This window comes from Panthera leo, chromosome D3, assembly GCF_018350215.1.
Source record: "Panthera leo isolate Ple1 chromosome D3, P.leo_Ple1_pat1.1, whole genome shotgun sequence".
In the NCBI taxonomy this organism is placed as follows: Eukaryota; Metazoa; Chordata; class Mammalia; order Carnivora; family Felidae; genus Panthera; species Panthera leo.
Genome location: NC_056690.1, coordinates 80,598,910 through 80,619,921, shown reverse-complemented (window position 1 = coordinate 80,619,921; position 21,012 = coordinate 80,598,910). Strand labels below are relative to the sequence as shown.

Here is a 21,012-nt window from a genome sequence, read left to right as displayed (position 1 = left end):
GAAAAATAAATAAACATTAAAACAAAACCCAAAATAAAAACAAACTCGTCAGTCTAGAATGAGACTGAATGCGTGAAGAGGTGAGTTCTGCTGGAGTAAGTTTTCTAGCTCTTCCTGGGCCAGCTTCATTAACACACCAGTAAGTGATGATGGAGAGAGGGAAGGGACTTGCAGTCTTGCCTTTCTTAAGTTGTGTTATCCCACACAAGCAAAAAACCCTTCCATTTCACTTCTCCCCAAATACACACCTGCAATAAAAAATTAATTTATCGAAACTACACACTCTCTCGGGAAACCTAGTTCCATAGTTCCCAATTTAAGGACCAATTACCATTCTTCAATCTCAGGCCAACACTGGATACCGCTAACCACACACCCCTTCCTGAAAAGCCCTTCTCATTTCACTTGCAGGACATTTTCCTCACCCGGTCTCTTCCAACACTCTCCAAATCCTTCCTCCTGGGTTGCCTTCTTTCTTCTTCTTCATCTCCTCTTCCCCACCCCAAGGGTAAATAGTGCTCACAGAGCTGTTGTCAGTTTCTTCCCTCTCTCTGCCTTGCCTTCCTCAGAAATCATTTCACTGCTCTGGGAGGAGCTCTCTCTAACCCACCACAGCCATCTCCTATCTCCTGAGCTACCCTGCCACATTTCCAGTGGAAACTCAACTGCCTGTCTGTCTCCCAGACCAGCACTTCTCCTATTCCATTTTTGTGAATGGCTCTTTCATTTTCTCAATTGTCCAAGCAATTAAAGAACTCATCTTTAAGTTTTAACTTGTCTGTGTTTGAAACCTGTTGGCCCACTGCCAACCTCTCCATTTTTTTGAGATGAGAATCAGATTAGTTATTGCAATTATGCCGATTACTCATAAAACCACCCAAGACTAAATACGGGGCAGCACGTACAATGCCTAGAACAGACACACACATCTTAAAAATAAATCCAATTCAATCCAATCAGCATTTTAAGGAAATTGTCATGTGACCTATCTGCTGAATTCTATGATAAAAAATACTAAGCTTTGTCTTAGGTAGCAACATAAAGTTTATTCTAAACAGAAAAGTGACACAGGGCCTCTTTGACAGGTTAAAAGTGTTACGTTGATTTTTCTTTTATAATAGCTGTTTCCTTAAACGGCAGAGTATAGACCTAATAGTATGTCAATTAAAAAAAAAAATTTATCCTCTATTCTGATTAAATTATCCATGATCTATACTCTACAAGCTAGAGTCACAGGTTCTATTGTTCTTAGTTCAGAGGTTCTCAATGGCTGGAGGACCCTGGAAGAGGGCCCTGAGACCCTTTCAAGAGATTCCCAAGGTCAGAAGTACCTTATAACAATACTAAGACGCTACTTGTCTTTTGCCATTCTCCTTTTCCAGTGGAGATTTCCAGATGGTACAGGTCTTTGTGATAGCGCACCTGACTGGACGCAGAAACAGGAGAATCCAACGATCTTCTATTAAGCTAGACATTAAAATATTTACAAAAATATAACACAATGACAGTCTTCTACCTTTTTTCCCCTAAAAGTTACTTTTCATAAAAAACACGTATGTTAACAAGAATGGGTTTATTATTTTTCTAAAGAATATATATTATTTCTCAGTTTAAGTTTGTAATGTTGTAAATATCAATAGATTTAATCCACATAAATAAAAACTCTTCAATTTTTGAGAGGGTAAAGGAGTCTTAAAATATGGTTGCCAGATAAAATACAGAACGCCCAGTTAAATAAGAACTTCAGATCAATAAGTGTTTAGTGTCACGTATGCCCCAAATATTTCACAGGGCATACTTATACTAAAAAAAAAAAAAAAGAAAGAAAAAAAAAATTGTTGTTGTTGTTTTTCTGAAATTCCAATTTAACTGGGGTGACTTTTTTTTTCCCCCTTCTAAATCTGCCAACTCTATCCTGAAATAGATGAAAGTGCTGTTCTAGTCCAAACAAAAACAGTATCCTACTTTCTAGATATGATTCCTCATTTGGTAGAACTGGCCACAGTTTAAAAATACACATGCAATTAAACTGAACCTAAAAAAAAAAAAAAAAAAAGTCCCTCTAGGAAGGAAAAAGACCCACTAGACATTATCCAACACAATGGAGTACAAAGGCTTTTCAGAAAGTAGGCATGAAGTGATTACAGTTCCAGTACTTATGACTTGGAAAAGTATTAGTCAATAACATGGGGGGAAGGGTGGGGAGGTATATTCATCTTTACAAACAAATTTACTAGAACCACAGCACTTCTGACAACAAAGGAAAGCAGCACAAGTACAAGTTGAATGAGTACAAGGCAGTTGACAAGCTTAAACGGAAAAAGAGAGACACAAAAATAAAAAACTCCTAACAAGTACCCTCCATCGTCTTAGGTATATATATTTGCATTTCAAAATTGGTGCCAGCTCTAACTACAAAGTGCAATTATTCTTTGCATCAATTCAATGATAAAAACTACCAGACCTCATGATAAAGAGAACCGCCCTCAGTCCTGGGGACCAAGCGCGCACCGCCCCCCCCCCCCCCAAAACAAGGAGTCTCCACATCCAATAAAACAGCAATAGTAATAGATGACCACTGAGCACCTGAAATGGCTGGTCCCAGTGGAGATGTTCTCCAAGTATAAATACACTGAAAAGAACATAAACTAGTTAATAATTTTTAGAACAGGTAGTAATTTTGAAATACTAGGTTAGATAACATTATTAAAATTAATTTCAGGGAGCCTAGGTGGCTCAGACAGTTAAGCTTCCGACTTCAGCTCAGGTCACGATCTCATGGTTCACGAGTTCGAGCCCCACGTCAGCCTCTGTGCTGACAGCTCAGAATGTGTGGAATCCCAAGGGGTCTGAGGATTCTAAACTTGAATCTACACTTGCAAGTCTGTTAAGGTAGGAGGAGAGAGCATATTTTATTTAACAGTTTATTAGCTTGATTATAATAAATATTTACATATATGGGGTGGGCCTCCATTTATACTCTCGCCCTAGACCTGTACATTTTAAGCACCGATTCTGATTTTCAAATATCTTAAATGTCTTTCCTTCCTTCTTATCACATTCCCCACATCCCTCATACTACTCTTGCTGCAGCCCATCCCCCAAATTCTTCCCAGAAAAGAACACAGTGTCCAGCAGACTTGTTTAGCAAACAAAGTGTGTATTGTTTCTGAGAACTCAAGTTCTTGATCCGAACACATTAAAATTCATTTGTTTTGGAAACTCTAACCCTTACTCTCCTTAGAGTTCCACTTTTTCTTTATAGATGTGAAAGGCAGTCAGATTACAAGCATCTGCCAATTCAAGAACCCCTTCAGAGAAAGATAAGAAGGCCCACCTAGAATTTACTTCTCTTAGGTCTTAAAACAGGGAAGAGACACCTAGAGGCAATGGTTAAGTTAAAAGAGAGAGAAATCAAAATGGGGAGTGGATGACCTTTCCTCCCTTTACCTTCATTCAAAGAGAATGCAGAAGAGGGGTCCAGGTGATAACATAGTGTTAGGGAAGAAAAGACTAGAAAATCTCTATGTCTCCTACAAAATAAGATTTTTAGCTCTGTTATCAATTATCAAATGTGCACAGACCCAGATTTTAAAAAAAACAGGCTAGTTTTGGAAAGATACATACTTGTCAAAATACTTCAAATAATTTCATTTTAAAACTAATATTCTTAAACCTTAAAATTAAATCCTTAAAATGAAATTACATTATATCCACGCAGGTATACAGATATTTTCTCAAAGCTGTTCAATATAGGTATGCAGAGGAGAATCAGAACATCACAAATTTAAGATTAATAAAAATTGGGACGCCTGAGTGGCTCAGTTGGTTGAGCATCCGACTCCTGGTTTCTGCTCAGGTCATGATCTCCTGATTCGTGAGTCTGAGCCCTGCACTGGGCTCTGTGTTGACAGCATGGAGTCTGCTCGGGATTTTCTCTCTCTCTCTCTCTTTCTCTCTGCCTGCACTCTCTCTCACTCTCTCAAAATAAATAAAGATTTTTAAAAGATTAATGAAAATTACTTTAATAATGATTGTAAAAACTATAGTGTGGTTGGTTTAGCAGTTAATGAGGAATGATTTTTCTTGATATTTTAGAAACTAAAGGACAAGAAACTCTGTAGTTTGTTTTTTAAACACATCTGTTATATATATGTAACATAACACACACACACACACACACACACACACACACACACACACAGTATATACACATACACAGTGCTGAGGCTAAACAAAGTTACTTAGAGTGGATGTATCATGTCTCAGTTATCTAAAGTGAGACTAGAGGGGCCTCTGAGGTCATTTCCCTTCATTTGTTTCCACGCTGACAAAGAAAGAAAGTGGGCTCAGAGAAATCAGGTAAGTATCACATACAACCTGAATACACTGCCTTTCAACATCAGCACTACTACTCTTCATCTCTCTTGTTCTTTTATCACATCTTATTAGAGACTTTAATACAAATCGATATCAATTACTAATAATTCTAAGTCACAGGTCAAAGAGTGGTCTCAGACCAGAGTATGGAACACACTCCTTTTTCGGCCTCGCATCTCCCACTGAGGGTAGCACTGTCGGTAATGGAGGACATGGTTATTTTGAACGCCATGTGCCATTCCATTTAAACCAGTTCAGACACGGCCCAGGGCTCACAACTACCCAACAACCGCAAAGACTGACTTCACTCTGCAGAGCAAGCAATCTGCTTTATGGAAAGAGCTGTAACTCATGTCCATCTGTTCTATAACAGAGCTCAAAGTAGGGGAAAAAATCAAGTTAACATCTATCCTGAGTCTAGTGAAGAGTAATTTTAGTTAATTCTTAAAGTTAGAGGTACAGGATTATAATATTACAGTTAGCTAATGGCAATGGGCATTGTGGGCTTTTAGAACTCAGGTCTTACTTCACCCAGAGTTCCAAGGCACACTTCTGTTTTTTAGTACTGAGTGTCACAGAAAAGTATAATCAACAAAACACACTTGAGAATCTACACAGACGGAAAGCTTTAATTCCGTTCGCAGAGAAAACCTGAAGTCCCTTTCAAACAAGTATCCTAAAGGCCATATAACAAAGTGCAAGAGGCACCCGGCTGGCTCGGTTGGAGGAGCACGGGACTCTTGATCCCAGGGTGTTGCGTTCAAGCCGCATGGTGGGTGTAGAGATTACTAAAAACAAATAAATAAAACAAACTTAAAAAAAGGGTGGGGGCCTTGAAATGATGGAAGGTCACGCGTGGAAAGATGCTAGAATGCAGCTGACACTGTCACTGCTCTGCCAAACTGACGATATTTTTTTACAACAAAATTTCTTTTTGCCATTTATTCGTTTTTGAGAGAGAGAGAGAGAGAGAGAGCGAGCAAGCAGGGGAGGAGGGGGCAGAGGGAGAAAGGGAGACACAGGATCCAAAGCAGGCTCCAGGCTCCGAGCTGTCAGCAAAGAGCCCGACGCGGGGCTCGAACTCACGAACTGCGAGATCACGACCCGAGCCTTCGAAGTCAGACGCTGAACCCACTGAGCCGCCCAGGTGCCCCGTGGGGATACTTCTTTCGTTTGCATCTCCTTGTGCGTTTACATTATAAAACCAAAAGTACAGTAACCAATGATCCTGTATCTAGACACAAAACGCGCTTTGCCGTCAAGGGGTTTGATATATTAATGTTCCTGATTTTTCCTGTCTTCCATTTCACACCGTAACTAACCAACAGCACAACGGGACAGCACCTGTCGTGACACTGCTCCCGAGGGAACGGTGGTGACTGCTCGCCTAGCCTCCACCTTCATCCAGACAGCAGCATGATGCGTTAGCCTACACTCAGCCTGACGTGATTTTTTTCCTCAGTCACCAACATTTCCAGATACAGGATCTTCCAAGCTGCTCCCTCAAATAAATGATTTCTCTCCACCGAAGGGAAGGGTGCTTAGTTTCAACTGAAAGGTTAAAAAGTACCACAACCACTTCCCTTCCCTTTGTTAGATAGATACGTAGGCCTTTCACACAGATTGACCACAGCTCTGTAAGCTTATTTCATCTTGGCTTCTGAAAAGCCACCAGGGAGCAAGCGCTCCTGACAAAATTAAGTGGAGCCACGTCTTCCAAGGGCAGGAAGGAAAAAGCAAGTGTTGCACGATATCTAAGTTGAGAACAATAAACAAATACAAACACTGCCAATTTTTACATCCCTCCCCCTCCTGAAACAGCATGATGCCTATTTGGAGGCATAATAATTAGCTTTAGGTCCATCTAAATCTTAGTGATTTTCTTCTCAGGAACTAAGGATATATTGGGAAATTTTGACCATAAGATAAAATCACAGTACAGAGGAAGTACTCCCGTTTTCAAACATATTCCAACTGCGCTTAACTAGAAGGCACGCGCCGCACTCATGAAGAGGAAACCATACTTGTTTTGCTCAATGATTCTAACAGAGAAAAATCAATATTATTTTCTGGAGTTATTATTCACTACAAGTGGGTCAATTAGAAAAAAGGTTCCCTGGTGACTGGATTTCCATTTCATGGTAACAGTCCATGTTTAGCTTGTTTTTTTCCCAGTGGGGGAACATGCTAATACACTTTGGAAATGATTAGGCTCCGATATTAAGTAATGAAGGACGCGCGTGAGAGCTGGAGTCGTGAGCCTCGCCCTGGGCTTGTCTCCTGCTTCCCATTAATTATGAAAAGGAGGCTCCCTAATGGCTCGGAGTACGGAGTACGGGAGCTGGGGGTGGGGGGAATGGGGGTTGCCAGTCCCTCAGTGCTCTGGAATACTCACTAGATGAGCTTGTAAGATGGTTGCTTTTATTTGATTACCAAAATAACACATGATCATTTTAACAAGTCGAACTAGAGAAGCATACAAAAGAACACACTGGCAGTCTCTACTTCCTTCCAAATCCCATGCCCCGGAGATAACCAGGGTCAAGTTTGGTACACACGCTTCCAAAGCTTTTCCTCCTCATAAAACACATACATGAATAGGAAGTAACCTCCCTCCCTATTTTTTGAATGGGATAACACCACACGCATTTTTTCCGTGACTTGTTTTCTCATCTATACAAATCACCTTTTTGAGACAGTCAAGTCTCACTCTTTTGACAGAGTAGGAGTGCTCCGGTTTTTGTTTCTTTGTTTTTGTTTTGCTGTTAGGAAAAATTCAGCATTTCCATTTGTGCTTCGGTGCCTTCATTTTGCAGTATTTATGGGTGCCCAATGACTTATCCAAAATTCTGAAATCCAACAGGCTCTGAAAATTCAAAAATCGTTCTCGGATTCACGTGGTGACAAAAGCCGACCTGCGTGAATATTCGGGCAGGAATGCGTTCTCTTTAGAAACATCAAGGTGTCTGTTTCTGGAGTCCCAACCCGACTGGAGGTTTGGTATAATAGGTAATATATGTGCCACATTACCTTCAATGATCTGAAACTCCCTGAAATCCGAAACACAAATGGCCTCAAGAGTTTGGGGTAAGGGGTTGTAAACCTGTATGTCTAAAAGTGTAACCGATGGGTCCGGGAGTAGGTAACATCTAGATTGTGATAGGTACTGGAAAATGACCAGACGGCTGAAGAAACGCGTACCCCCAACCCACCGCGTGGGAGAGGGCTTCCCTCCATGCTGCCTCCGCTAGCGTTTAACGTTAGCACCCTCTCCTGTTGCTAACCTGAGGGGCAAACAGGGGTGTCAGGCCCCTCCAACTTGTACTTCTCAGAGGAGTTTATCTTTCTGTGAGGTTCATCTGCTTTGAAATACGCTTTCACATCCTTTGCCCGTTTTTCCGTTGGGTCACTAGTCTTTAACGTATCAGTTTGCAGGGGGTCCCTGAGTACTAACTGCCACGCGGAGTGTCATGTTCGTCACACGACACTCCCAGCCTCCTGTTTCATTTCCCCCCACTCCGTTGATGATGACGTGAGCCATTCACTAATTTTCAGTTTTTATTTGCTCAAACTTGGCCAACTTTTCCTTGCTGGAGTCCTTGCTTGAGAAGGTCCTCTTACCCCACCCCAGAGTGGTATAAAAGTTCTCCGATATTTCCCAATTTTATGTTGTACATTTAGATCTTTACCTCACCTTACGTTTATTTTTACATGTAATGTTTGGTAGGGGGTCTAACATTTTTTTGTCCAGTAGCTAAGTATGCCAATATCACTTACTAAATAAATCACCCTCTTCGATATTCATTCAACGTAAATAAATTTCAAAGTGAACAAAAAGAGAAAGCCTATTCCTGTTCAAACAAAATAGCCAAAGAGAAAAGCTTAGTAAAAACAAGTTACATTTACTTTTTGTATCTCCTTCTTTTCTCCCAAGAGAATTTATAAAATCAAATGCCTGCTTTGTTGTTCTTCTTAAGAGCCCACCTTGTAGTCTGGAATGCATAAAATGCTTCAATTAAACAGTTCATTTGACAGAGTAACTTTTTTCTCTATAGAAGGACAAATCTTGGAAAGAATATCAAAGTACTTTTTTTTAAATCTTTTTATTTTTTATTTTTTATTTTTTAATATATGAAATTTACTGTCAAATTGGTTTCCATACAACACCCAGTGCTCATCCCAAAAGGTGCCCTCCTCGATACCCATCACCCACCCTGCCCTCCCTCCCACCCCCCATCAACCCTCAGTTTGTTCTCAGTTTTTAACAGTCTCTTATGCTTTATCAAAGTACTTTTAACAAAAATGTGTACTGAATGCACTTTCTCTCAAGAAGCATTAGTTAAGGCAGCGAGTGCGAGAGACGTCAGTCAGCAACTTCTTAATTTATCTTCCATGGACTTTAAATTCCGACTCCTTTAGAGCAGAACTTTACTGTTGATGAACTTCGTCCTACAGCCATGTTTTAATATTTTTGCCCTAATCCAGGTACGACATACGGCGACCAGTGCTGTCCTATTTATGTAAGAAAGCAAAACAATTTGCAAAAGACTTCAAAGGCTCCCTTTCCTGGATACAGAAGGAAAGAAAGAATATCTTTTGCCCCATGTTCCTCTCGGATTTGTCTGTGGCTGCAGTAGCATGAGAAACATTTGAGTCACTGGGCCTGCTTCAGAAGTGCTGGGAACACCTACTCTTCAGAAAGCATGACTCAGCTCGTTTGAGCCCTCACACCCGCAACCTCTTCTGCCCTGGAATTGAACTCTCACTGGTGACTTCTCCGCTTCTTAGTGCAGTGACTTTTCCTGTTGTCCCTATCAAGTCACTGGACTCAGACCCAGTGAGTACCTGCCAGGCTTTCCTGGGAGGTTCAGCACACTTACAAATGTACAAATGCTAAGGTACACACAACCAGCTTCTTAACACTTGAGCCAAAATAAACAGAAACCATCCCATCTTAATCCTAATCACCATAAATGACTCTCAGTTCAAGCTAAACAGGCTTATCACCTTTTCATATGATCAGAAAACAAACACATGCATATCCTGGATAAAAATGAAAATTTACAGCCACAAAAGTATTTGGGCAAAATTTTCTTAAGAATTGCCACAGAATAAGTATACTAAAGCTACAACTCACAGACATAGTTTTTCCAAAACAATAATCGAGGAAATAGAGAACACTCTGTGTTGGCCACAATTACATTGAACATGTTGCTATCATGGCAAATTAAAGCATTCCCTAAAGAGAGACAATGCTATTTTAATCCTCCTTTAAAATAATTTGGGGTGCCTGAGTGGCTCAGTCAGTTAAGCGTCCTACTTCAGCTCAGGTCATGATCTCATGGTTCGTGGGTTCGAGCCCTGTGTTGGGCTCTGTGCTGACAGGTCAGAGCCTGGAGCCTGCTTCGGATTCTGTGTCTCCCTCTCGCTCTCTCTGTCCTTACCCAGCTTCCCCCCCCCCAAAAAAAAAAAAATCAACAAACATTAAAATAATTATAAAATAATTCAAACAGGAGGCACTTATTGGTTACTTACTTCGTGCCAGACCTAGGCCAAGTTAACCTACGTAGTCAACAAGACAGAGCTCCTACCCACAGGCAGGGTGGGGGAGACGCGCAAGTGAAGGTTCCCATGAGTCAAGTACATTATCTAGGAAACCACTCCAAATCACAGGACAGCAATCATGCGGAAATAGCAGTCACTAGATCTACAGTAATCTATAGTAACCCTACACTAACTAAATTCTTGAAAACTGAGTCACAAGCAGCATAAGTCTGTCACTTTCTGTTTCTTTCATAAACTGGCGATATAATCACCGAAAACACAAACAAGAGGTAAGTCATTATGTTACAGTTAAACACACCTTTCCTGTGAAATAATTTCTTTATTCAATTTATCCATGACAACATTTTGTTCACTTTCTTACTAACAGATCTGCCCACAGCCAATTCAACTGCAACATTATTCAAGAGATGTTTAATATTAAGCACTATCAAGTAGGACAAAGAACAAAAAATGTAAAACTATTTCTGCAAAAAGCAGAAAACATCTCTATTTCCACGTCTCGGAAGAAAGACAAAGAGAAGATCTACACAGCATACTTGGATAAAATCCCAGCTGAGTCATACAAGATACATAAAAATGAAAACCAGATAGCATCTCTATCAAAGATATCAGATTATCAAAGGAGAAAGTAAACATAAGCTAAGGTCATGAGTAGCTTAAGCTCACATCACAAGTAAACCAAGCATATCTGGTAGGTAACAGAAAAAAATCCATCACCCAAAAGTTTACAGGTGCAGTAAAAGTCTGAACCATCCATTGACGAAACGTTGTCTGAGTTCTTATTATGCACAAAGGTGTGTGAAGCATACAAATGTGAACCACACATGGTTTTCACCCTCCAGGAACTTATGAATAGTTTGGGAGCAAAGCTGCTATAATACAAAGCATAAGATGAAAACTTACTGGGGGGAAAAATCCCGAGTATCTACAGAAAAGAAAACTCACTTTTATCAAAGGGACACAAGAGTTCAATGGGGAGATGGGGACTGGAAGAGAAGACATTCAAAGAGAACCGGGTAGCAGGACAGTATCTCAAATGTCGCATGCATTGTTAAAAATGCAGTTCTCCTGGCTCTTATCACCAGAGGTCCTGACCCCGCAGGGATGGCATGAAAACCAGGCATCTCTGTTTCCTGTAAATACCCCATGTGATTCTGATGTAAGCATTTCGTAAATCGTATTTTGAGAAACACTGATTTGGAGGGCAAAAACTAAAGGGTGGGCTTGGGAAACACGAAGCCAATGACCGCGTTAAACAGAAAGAACGGCTTGTAGAGGGTGCTTAAAGATTAAGCACAGAGCACCCCTCGAGTTCCAGATGAAGACACTGCTATTTACCTATGAAAAAAATGTGAATAAAGGAGTGAAACAGTCTATGCTAGGATGCATGGGTTTGTCTATCATGTAAATCAGATATCCTCTGCTTCCCTTGTGCTTCCCCCGCGCGCGTGCACACACACCCTGCACACCATCCTACCTCTCTACGTGGGGTGAAAAAAAGGCTGCATTGTGACAGACATCTTACAATCGGAAAAAAGAAAACTATTTGGAAAGTCAGACTTTCCCCGGGGTTCTCTTGTTAATTATACGTCCCAAAGACATCAGCAGAGAGGGATGGGTGTGCCCTCCGTTAGAGAAGCCACTGTGAAATATCCTGCCAGCTCTGGCACCAGCATCCTAACCCACCCGTGGGAAATGACAGCAGGCGTGCGACCCCTCCCATCCACGGCTCTGTTACCATGGAGAGCACGGTGAGTGACATCAAAATTACAGGCACTCTTGGGAATAACAGCAACTCTCATGGGTCTTTCCTTTTCAAAAGTGACACAAGTGCGTGGTCAGAAGGAGCTCCAGAGTGAGCTGGAGAGAGTCGTGTGTGACCTGAGGCAGAGAAGGGAGGGAGAACGAGGGGCATGATTGGTTTCCTTCGGTCTTCTCACGCTGGCAACCGAAGGTTTTTTTGTTTTTTGTTTTTCCAGAAGTCATCAGTAAGGACAGTAATCATGTTCCCAAGGCGGGCACTTCATCATTAAAAACCACAAAATAAGCATCGGTTGGCTTCTCCCTGCACGCTTATCATCATCCTAAGAGCTCTGCAGATTGAAAAGTTGGTTTCCACTCGGAATAGCAAATACTACAAATATTGTGTTTAATATTAACCGCCTGCCTTGAGTTACAGCTTGCAGAGCAGAGCAAGGAGCTGACTAGAACAGAAGAATGGAATTGGCCAGAATACAATAGCCTCACTGGAATCAAGCCAAGGCTTCTGAAGATCCCTTCTTTCTTTTTATTTAAGTGGGGGGGAAAAAAAAAGTTAAACATCTTAAAGGATCCCAAGAAGTCAATAGGGGCAACTGTAATTTAATACAGTCTGGCTGATAAAGAAATCTTTTGTTTCTTTCTGAGCTCCCTCTTCTACGTGCGCCACGCGAGGGAAGAAGAAAATCGGCTATTATTTTCAGAAATGAGGTTGGGAGCCCACACCGAGGGGAAGACCAAAGGCTACGGTATCAGTGCCCCAACCACCAAGTACAGGCTTCCCTTTGACGGGGAAGGAAAACGGGAGTCGTGTGAGATGGAAAGCTTCCCAAGAGGATCAAAATTCCATCTGTAAAGCAAAGCTGTGTACTCAAGGCACTTCCAGCGCTGGGAAGGGCATTGCACACAGTCTATGACATTCCTCATACCTCGGGCAAACCTCGCCACACCCCCATAGTGGAAATCCTTCCCGAGGGTCCTCGTCCCAGAGCCGCAGAGGTGCTAAGAGTTCTCGAATACACACCAGCCACCCCCTTTCTCCAGCACTTAGCTCTTGTCTGCTTGTAGTATATTTTGTGTGGCAGCACATCTTCAAAGAAGCTGCAGTCGGGCTAAGGACTGCAGCTGCAGGTCTGGCCAATGGGCTACCAAAGGATTTTAGCACACCACTCCTGGCTCTGCTGTGAGTGAGTGAGCCATCACTACTCCCACAGAAAGCGAGTTTTCAGAAATTACTGATAAAAACAACATATTAAAATCTCTCTTTCTTTAAACACCTGGCAATGTGAACTTCTGGTGTGGGTAAGTAATTAAAAATGAGTAACTTTGTAGCTCTGGAATGCCAAGATCCCCAAAAGAACAGAGTAGGAAGTAAGGTCATTTGTTTTCCCCTCCGTGGGGACTGAAAATGTAGAAAATTGAGCTTTCCAAGAAGAAAGGTGCTTGATAAATTCCAGGCATAATTAGGAGTTTTTCAACGCTCATTTCTTCATAACTTTCATTCTACTCCGCCCACACACTTGTATACCCAATTCAACTTCATTCCTTCTCCCCACGGTTCTCCCAGTTGAAAAGCCGCTGCTCGTTCTTGTCCCCCTTATTACACTTTTCAGCTAAAACACCGTTCACATCTAAACAGAGATTAAATCACTTCTTTCCTCCAAGTCTTTAACTCACTCTCTCCTTGACCCAAAGGTAATTATAATCTTTACCTTAAGTTGCATTATACTGATTTTATAACACAGCCTATGGGACACAATTACACGCTTACTCCTAAATTCCTTGAAATTGATCTCTAGGTGCTATGTGGTGTAACGTGACAGATCTACAACCATTCTAAATGATTACCCTCCCCTTCAAATAGTCACCCAAACACTAAATACACCAAAAGGTGCCACTGTTCAAAGCATTTTTTTCAATGCTCTTTTCTGAAAGTTTTAAGATCATATTTCTCTGATTATCTTTGGTGGTTTGGTGGTGAGAGAACCAACAAATTCAACACATATTTATTAAGAGGCTTGTCATATGACATCATATATATATGATTTTATATATTATATCTCTGGCTAAATATGGGGGGACAGCAGAGAGGGAAGACAAAGATAAGGAAACTACCTCCATTCTCAAGGACTTTACATAGATGGCAATTTTTGAAGCTTTCAAATGTTTATTAGAAAAGGTATACTTGGTGAGTGCATTAAGTACAGAGAAAGCTAACAGTTCAGAAGAGGCAAAGGTCACGTGGAAAGGGGAAATAAAAGCTTCAAGAAACAAAAGTCACTACAAATGTGCTTTGAAGGGAAGGAGGATTCACTGGGTTGAGCCTGGGTTTGGCAGGTGAAAAGCAGAGGGAGCGGCACATTCCTTGCAAGGTGAATGTGAACTATGTTTAGAGAATGGTGAATAGACCCATAGATTTTTTTTTTCTTTTCTTTTTTTTTTTTTTTTTTTTAGGAAGTCCAATATCATACTGTCCATTTAAAATCTTATGTTTCCTGGGGCATCTGGGTGGCTCAGTCAGTTAAGTGTCCAACTTTGGCTCAGGTCATGATCACATGGTTTGTGGGTTCAAGTCCCGCATCGGGCTCTGCGCTGACAGCTCAGAGCCTGGAGCCTGCTTCGGATTCTGTGTCTCCCTCTCTCTCTGCCCCTCCCCCACTCATGCTCTGTCTCTGTCTCTCAAAAATGAATAAACGTTAAAAAAAGTTTTTAAATAAATAAAATCTTATGTTTCCTTTTCCAACTTCAAATCCCTTCTAAAGAATCTCTTTCTCTCTCTCTTCCTTTCTTTCTTTCGAGACAGGAAGTGAGCACAGGAGAAGGGCACGGGGAGGAGAGAGAATCTCAAGCAGGCTCCGTACCCAGCATGGAGCCCAATGTGGGGCTCAACCTCACAACCTTGAGATCATGACCTGAGCTGAAATCAAGAGTCAGATGTTTAAAATGAGTCATCCAGGCACCCCAAGAATCTCTTTCTTCGTAATCTTTCCTGAATCACCTCGCCAAGCAGGCTGTCCTCTCATCTTACCTTCAACCGAAGAGAAACACTTCGCTTCTACAAGCTGCTACAAATACTTTTGCAAAGAAGTGGTGTATTCTTTTTTTTTTTTTAATGTTTATTTTGGTGGGGGGGAAGGGGGGGGGAGAGAGAGAGAGAGAGAGAGAGCGCGCGCACACAAATAGAGGAGGGCAGAGAGAGAGGGAGACACAGAATCCGAAGCAGGCTCCAGGCTCTGAGGGGTCAGCACAGAGCCCAACACGGGGCTCGAACTCACGAACGGTGAGATCATGACCTGAGCTGAAGTCGGATGCTTAACCCTGGAAGTGGTGTATTCTTAACACAGAGTTCAATGAATACAGATAAGTCCCACCACCATTCGCTCACATATTCATTTGTTTACCAAGTATGTATTTAATGGCCCACCTGGCACAGGTCCTCCCTCTGAGGAAGAACAGATCCCTGTTCTCTAGGAATTTGAAGCAAACAAGATAAATACAGAAAGCAGTTAAAAAGGTGCCAGGCTGAAGTCAGCTCTTACAAAAGTCTCAGTAAAGTCACTCAGGCAAAACTTAAATGCAACAACAAATGTCTAGAAGCCGAAGCAAACTGCTATTCCTACGCATTGCCTCTTCATGAGAGCAGGCTGTCTATTAACTATTGCACAAAATATTGTGAAACCGAGCACAGTAACAAAACAGCAACAAAGTTCACTATCCAAAGAAGAATGTTTGGGGGGAAAAAAAAGTCAGTGGTAAATTTGAGAGGTTTTGTTTGTTTGTTTGCCTATTTCAGGATCACATATGGTAAAAAGTATATTAATAAATTTGCAGACATGGGCACCTGGCTGGCTCAGTTGGTAGAGTACACACTGGGTGTAGAGATTTCTTAAAAATAAGATCTTAAAAAAATTTTTTGCAGACATACGTGGTTTACCAAGTATTTTGAAACCCTAACTTCCACTGAAATTAATGTTAGTAATCCTCCTATAAAAAAACCAACTCCATTCCTAGAACTTGCTGGCCCTCTAGCCGTGTTAACTTTGTTTTTCTATACCAACTCACCTACAAACAGCAAGAGCTGGAAATCAGATTTACTTCCCTTATTTATGAATGGAAGTGACAGATAACCACCAGCTATTAACACAATTGAAACATTAGAATCAATTTGTACTTATATGAGTAATTCTTTTATAATTTGTCTAATTTCCAACATGTAGAATGAAGCAGTTGAAGTGTGTGTTTTAATTACCAACAATACGCCAAATACTTACTAAAACACAGGCTTATCCAAAAAAGTGGTAGGCAGAAGAAATTAGTAAATTAAAATGATCTAAGATGAAGACATTTAAGTCAACTGAAATGGCAAACTTTCCAAACACCATGGACAAAGCTACAGAAACATGCATACACAAGTTATTACTATCAAACTTTGCTTCTGAGTTTGCTCTCTACACGGCTCTTTGTAAACACTGCATTGGATATCGGCATAAAAGAACTCTCTATCATCCTTTACAAACTCTAGACTCTTCAGTGCAATATTACTACCCATTAAACTTTAACAAATGACCATTTTAAAAGAACTAAATTTGGGGCACCTCAGTGGCTCAGTTGGTTAAGCGTCTGACTCTTCAGCCTCAGGTCATGATCTCCTGGTTCGTAAGTTCAAGCCCTGCATCGGGTTCTGTGCTGACAATAGGGAGCCTGCTTGGGATTCTCTGTCTCCTTTCTCTGCCCCTCCCCCACTCGTTTGTGTTTTTTCTCTCTCTCTCTCTGTTTCTCAAAAATAAATAAATAAATAAATAACCAGCAAAAAAGTTGTCCTCTCCACTGACTTCACAAAGAAACTTATTGTATTTTTAAAAAATTATCCATTGAGAGTAATAATAATGTTGGTAGTAATACCATCTGGGTCATCTAAATGGGGTTCTGGTTGATGTATGTGAAGTACTCTCTATTAACAAAGTAGAGGTCAATAATGCATTATAATTAACAGTAACATACATAATCAGGAAATAAACCATTAAACTACCAAAAATTACTCTGATTTTGCCTCTCCTCTGTATTTTGAAAACTAACTTGAAGAGTTCCAATGCCAATAAAGGAAAAACAAACAGTGGTAGTTCCAAGAACAATGTTTTCCCTCTGAAACTGCTGGCCTATGTGTGTACATCAGCAAGCCATCTTTCCAGATTTAGAATACTGCTGCAAATACCAACGTAAATGTTCTGTGAAAATAGCTCATTTGTTTCAGGCAAGAATTTCCAATAGGAAGACAAATTAAGGGGGCATGTGGTTAGGAGAAAAAGTCTCAGAACTCTGACCTGTTATAAATGCATCGTACTTAAAGTAACTCCCTGGATATCTGCCCTAACTAACTCTGAGAATCTAAAAATTCATTCCTTGAGACTTAGATAGAAATGTAATAAGTTCCCCTCTGGTACCTCTCTCTCATATCCACTGTGAAATACGAAATATCCACATATCTATAGCACAAATTTCCTAAACACACAAATAAAAATAAGCAACTCCACATATGGCGTATCTCAAATCTGCCATATTAACTGTATTAACATGGAATAGCTATAGTAAAGCTTTCTGGAGAATAGATAGAAGTTGTAAAAATACATGATTTCAATTCCTAGCACAAAGTATGCGTGTGTTGGTGTGTGCCCGTATATACCATACTTACAAATTTATGACTTTGAGAACTCTGCAGTAAAATATTTCTTGGACAATGGGGGTAGGGGATGAACGGTTCAGAGTAGTATGTGGTGGGGAAAAAATCGGTTTAAAGCCCATTTGTTTTCCAAAGGGCAACACAACAGCCGCACACCAACTGCTCAGACCCCCTTTCACTCTATCTCCCCCAGGGCATAAAGCAACGGGAGGAAAACGGAAACCTTTGTTGCAGTGTAAAACTGAAAAACCTTCCGCTTTAACCAAAGTCAAGGCTTTACACTGCTCACTATAAAATACAAGCTGATAATATGTAACTTCATATGTATTATTTTTTTAAATGCAAAGGAAAGAAGCTGGACATCACTACACACTACCCATTTGTATCAAGTACAAAAACAGGCAAAATTCATTTAGGCTGTTGAAAGCTGAGGGGCGCCTGGGTGGCTCAGTTGCCTGAATGTCCGACATCAGCCTAGGTCATGATCTCGCCATTCCCGAGCTCAAGCCCCGCGTCAGGTTCTGTGCTGATACCTCAGAGCCTGGAGCCTGTTTCAGATTCTTTCTCTCCCTGTCTCTGCCCCTCCCCCACTCATGGTCTGTCTGTCTGTCTGTCTCTCTCTCTCCCCCCACCCCCAAATAAACATTAAAAAAAATTTTTTTTTGGTACAAATACAGACACTCAGATCAATGGAACAGAATAGAGAACCCAGAAATGGACCCACAAACGTATGGCCAACTAATCTTTGACAAAGCAGGAAAGAATATCCAATGGGATCAAGACAGTCTCTTCAGCAAGTGGTGCTGGGAAAACTGGACAGCGACACGCAGAAAAATGAACCTGGACCACTTTCTTACACCATACACAAAAATAAACTCAAAATGGATGAAAGACCTCAATGTAAGACAGGAAGCCATCAAAATCCTTGAGGAGAAAGCAGGCAAAAACCTCTTTGACCTTGGCCGCAGTAACTTCTTACTCAACACGTCTCCGGAGGCAAGGAAAACAAAAGCAAAAATGAACTACTGGGACTTCACCAAAATAAAAAGCTTCTGCACAGCAAAGGAAACAATCAGCAAAACTAAAAGGCAACCGACAGAATGGGAGAAGATATTTGCAAATGACATTTCAGATAAAGGGTTAGTATCCAAAGTCTGTAAAGAACTTATCAAACTCAACTCCCAAAAAACAAATAATCCAGTGAAGAAATGGGCAAAAGACATGAATAGACATTTCTCCAAAGAAGACATCCTGGGGGCGCCTGGGTGGCTCAGTCGGTTAAGCGTCTGACTTTGGCTCAAGTCATGATCTCACGGTCCATGAGTTTGAGCCCCGTGTTGGGCTCTGTGCTGACAGCTCAGAGCCTGGAGCCCGTTTCAGATTCTGTGTCTCCCTCTCTCTCTGCCCCTCCCCTGTTCATGCTCTGTCTCTCTCTGTCTCAAAAATAAATAAACGTTTAAAAAAAAAGAATTAAAAAAAAAGAATTAAAAAAAAATAAAAAAAGAAAAAAACATCCTGATGGCCAACAGACACATGAAAAAATCACTCATCATCAGGGAAATACAAATCAAAATCACAATGAGATACCACCTTACACCAGTCAGAATAGCTAATATAAACAACTCAGGCAACAACAGATGTTGGCAAGGATGCAGAGAAAGAGGATCTCTTTCGTACTGCTGGTGGGACTGCAAACTGGTACAGCCACTCTAGAAAATAGTATGGAGGCTCCTCAAAAAATTAAAACTAGAACTACCCTAGGACCCAGCGATTGCACTACTAGGTATTTATCCAAAGGAGACAGGTATGCTATTTCGAAGGGACACGTGCACCACAATGTTTATAGCTGCCTTATCAACAACAGCCAAAGTATGAAAAGAGCCCAAATGTCCATCGATGGATGAATGGATAAAGAAGATGTAGTGTGTGTGTATTAATATATGCATTAATATATATACACACACATTAATATATATACTAATATATATATATACACATACACACAATGGAGTATTACTCGGCCATCAAAAAGAATGAAATTTTGCCATTTGCAACTATGTGGATGGAATAGAGGGTATTATGCTAAGTAAAATTAGTCAGAGAAAGGCAAATATATGACTTCCCTCATATGAGGACTTTAAGATACAAAATAGATGAACACAAGGGAAGGGAAGCAAAAATAACATAAAAACAGGGAGGAGGACAAAACCTGAGAGACTCTTAAATATGGAGAACACAGGGTTACTGGAGGGGTTGTGGGAGGGGGGATGGGCTAAGTAGGCAAAGGGCATTAAGGAATCTACTCCTGGAATCACTGTTGCACTAGATGCTAAACTTACTTGGATGTAAATTTAAAAAAATAAATGAATACTTCAAAAAAATAAAAATAAAAATAAAATTTTTTAAAAGTCTAGAGAGTGATTATCTTTAGGGTAATTAGAGGAGGGGCACAGGAGGGTTTCCCGGGTGCCAGGAATATTCTATTTCTGAATCTGTGTACTGGTTACATGGATGTGCTCACTTCGTGAAAACGCACCAAAGCATACACTCATACTTGTGCCTTTTCCGTGTTTTTGTTCTACTTCTGCAAAAAGACTTCGTAAGCTTCTATAAGGAGGAGTTAGACCCCAAACCCCCTCCCTGTTTCCAGCAGAAGATAATTTATTCCCTGGAAGAAACTGGAGAGTCCCCAGCGCAGAGACCTCGGGCCTAATAGAAAACACTGTTCTGAAAACGGGGATCAATTAAAAATCCATACACTAAACCCTGTGATTCCAGCTCTCTTCCCCACTCTTCTTCGTGAATCGTGGCACACATTACGCACAGAGAAGACCAAAGGATTCCTCAGGAGTAAAACTGACGTGCCCTAGGGAAAGGAGCTGCAGGTGCTGTCTCTGGAAGTTCCCCAAACTACAGCCTAACCCCTGAGAGCCATGGCAGGGAAGCTGTATGGCGGTGAAACCCTGCCCATATGTCATGGCACCCGATTCACATTTCGGTGAGTCACCATTAAATAGGAACAGAGGGCAAAGGATCACCAGATAGTTACATTTGTGGCGCAAAAGTCAGACACCTACACAAACAGGAAAAAAAGAAATCAAGGCAGTGTAAGAAGGAAATAAATACGTAAATAAATAAATTTCATGTCCTCAGAAACAGAAGAAATGCACCCAGGAAAAAAAGGACAGAATGCTATTAAAATGCACACAAATGAAAAAACGAACAAGAAAGAGCTCTTGAAAAATAAAGACAGCAGAAATTCCAAAGAGTTAAGATGAAGCAGAGAACACCCATCAAGAAATTGGGCTTTAAGACAAAGGGAAAGGAAAATCAGAAGACAAACAAGGAAGTCCTCCCCCCACCCCCCAAACTAACAGGAATTCAGAGAAAGAAAAGAGAAAAACAAGGCAGTGGAGAAAATTATCAAAACACCATAATGAGAACATTTTCCAGAATTGAAAGACACACCTTTTTTCAGATCGAGTATTCGTCAGAATGGCTGATATTAATAGAGATATTAGGATAATAATCCCATAAAAGGAATATCCTAAGATCTTTTGGAGGTTGTCTAAAACCAACAAAACAAGCAAACAAACAGGAAAGACAAAAGATCACGTGCAAAGAGAAGAATC

General features: G+C 40.8%; 1 protein-coding gene across 1 annotated transcript in view; it reads right to left on the bottom strand.

Moving 5' to 3' along the window:
* PHLPP1 (PH domain and leucine rich repeat protein phosphatase 1) overlaps positions 1-21,012 on the bottom strand; it is a 212,508-nt gene that overhangs the window by 56,349 nt on the left and 135,147 nt on the right. The window lies entirely within an intron of this gene.